Source organism: Schistocerca nitens, chromosome 7, assembly GCF_023898315.1.
Source record: "Schistocerca nitens isolate TAMUIC-IGC-003100 chromosome 7, iqSchNite1.1, whole genome shotgun sequence".
Taxonomy (NCBI): domain Eukaryota; kingdom Metazoa; phylum Arthropoda; class Insecta; order Orthoptera; family Acrididae; genus Schistocerca; species Schistocerca nitens.
This window is the reverse complement of record NC_064620.1, coordinates 307,220,645-307,223,144: the sequence shown is the minus strand read 5'-3', so window position 1 is coordinate 307,223,144 and position 2,500 is coordinate 307,220,645.

The following is a 2,500-nucleotide window of genomic DNA, read 5'->3' as shown; positions in this document are numbered from 1 at the left end:
CGGGAGCGTGCTGTCGTGGTGTTGCCGGCGGGAGACAACACGCGGCCACAAACAGTGACCGGGCAGCTCCAACGCCAGCGCCACAGAGGGGCAGAGCCCCACTTGGGTGCCAAAGCGAACTCTCCCAGCACAGCGCACGCGCCAACACATCCGCACAGCTGCGATACAAACCACCTGCGAGAACCGCGGGGGCGACCGAGCAGCAGACGGCGTCGCGGCGCCGAGTGCCGGGCGGCGGCGCATCCTCAACGCACACAGTCCTCAATCGGACCAGCACACTGCAGATGTCCACCGCGCTTCGCACCGGGCCCGGGAGGACCCACTTTGGCCGCACGGCGCCGCGCGCTGGGTGCGCCGGCACGCAGATGCGCCGCCTGCCGCCTCCGTCAGCCGGCGCGCCTGCCACTGGGCGCCCCCACCAGCCGGCTGCCGCGCGTGCGCCCACGCAGCGCGCGGCCAGCACGCCGGGCGCCCCCCCCTCACCGGCCGGGGACGGTCCCACCCAGCCACCGCCGCGTATCGCTTCATACCCACATGCCCACTCACGTTCGTGGGTATGACGGGTGTCGCTGAAGCAACCGGTTAATACCTGTACCGATCGTCGATATCAACGATTCACCTCCAGCGCGAACAACCGCGCAACAACGGATTTCCAGTTCATTTGCGTAACTTGGGCAGCAAACGTAGACATCCATCTACATTTGCGACTTCTACGAGTCTTGCATGCCTGGATGTTGTGTGTCACGACGCACTCCATCAGCATACATACACGCTGCGACGTGTGCACGAAAGAACACGTGGAAGGTGGCCAGCGTACGTATGCGAATGCCATTGCACAGCTGCGAAGCGCATTCAACACGCGAACTCCTGACCGACGAGCTAGAGGTGACAGGAGGGGAGGGGGGGGGGGGGGCGGGGGCGATATACGTCCTATTGCAGTACACAATACAGTGGATAGCGGGACCATGTGGAAAGTAAGCAACACTCGCAAGATGTGAGGGTACGCACCGTAAAATGAATCAATACGCAGAACACCACAGTGTGCGCGAAGTGAACTATGTTGAGATGGTTGCAATTAGGCAACGCTACACGAATTCCTAGATTCATATAACTAACAATTACAGGGCAGGTTAAGGCGCAACGTGGGTTAGGTTAAGGCGCAACTTGGGTTAGGTTAGGGCGCAACGTGGGTTAGGTTAGGGCGCAACGTGGGTTAGGTTAGGGCGCAACGTGGGTTAGGTTAGGGCGCAACGTGGGTTAGGTTAGGGCGCAACGTGGGTTAGGTTAAGGCGCAACTTGGGTTAGGTGAGGGCGCAACGTAGGTTAGGTTAGGGCGCAACGTGGGTTAGGTTAGGGCGCAACGTGGGTTAGGTTAGGGCGCAACGTGGGTTAGGTTAGGGCGCAACGTGGGTTAGGTTAGGGCGCAACGTGGGTTAGGTTAGGGCGCAACGTGGGTTAGGTTAGGGCGCAACGTGGGTTAGGTTAGGGCGCAACGTGGGTTAGGTTAGGGCCCAACGTAGGTTAGGTTAGGGCGCAACGTAGGTTAGGTTAGGGCGCAACGTAGGTTAGGTTAGGGCGCAACGTAGGTTAGGTTAGGGCGCAACGTAGGTTAGGTTAGGGCGCAACGTGGGTTAGGTTAAGGCGCAACGTGGGTTAGGTTAGGGCGCAACTTGGGTTAGGTTAAGGCGCAACTTGGGTTAGGTTAAGGCGCAACTTGGGTTAGGTTAAGGCGCAACTTGGGTTAGGTTAAGGCGCAACTTGGGTTAGGTTAAGGCGCAACTTGGGTTAGGTTAAGGCGCAACTTGGGTTAGGTTAAGGCGCAACTTGGGTTAGGTTAAGGCAGAAGTTGGGTTAGGTTAAGGCAGAAGTTGGGTTAGGTTAAGGCAGAAGTTGGGTTAGGTTAAGGCAGAAGTTGGGTTAGGTTAAGGCAGAAGTTGGGTTAGGTTAAGGCAGAAGTTGGGTTAGGTTAAGGCAGAAGTTGGGTTAGGTTAAGGCAGAAGTTGGGTTAGGTTAAGGCAGAAGTTGGGTTAGGTTAAGGCAGAAGTTGGGTTAGGTTAAGGCAGAAGTTGGGTTAGGTTAAGGCAGAAGTTGGGTTAGGTTAAGGCAGAAGTTGGGTTAGGTTAAGGCAGAAGTTGGGTTAGGTTAAGGCAGAAGTTGGGTTAAGGGATGGTGTGTGTGGGGGGGGGTGGGGTGGCGAGGTTCGTTGATAGTGATGGTAGTAAGTGGACGCCTGAGGCACTATCAGATATGTCACGTCAGTTGCACTTGTGGCTCATGGCAGGTGGCGCGCCCGTTCTGTGTTTGTGGCAAAGGAGTGGCACACCTGTGTCTTTCATTCCTGCCATTGTTTATGTGCTGTGAGATGCGGCAGTGTGGTGCTGTTGGGTGCACCCCTGTGTAGGACATGTGTGGGTGTTGGTGGCGTATCTGAGCAATGGTGGTTGTAGGAAGAGTGGGATATTCAGTTTTCTGGTTCGACGTCCCGGTCTGGTTATCATAG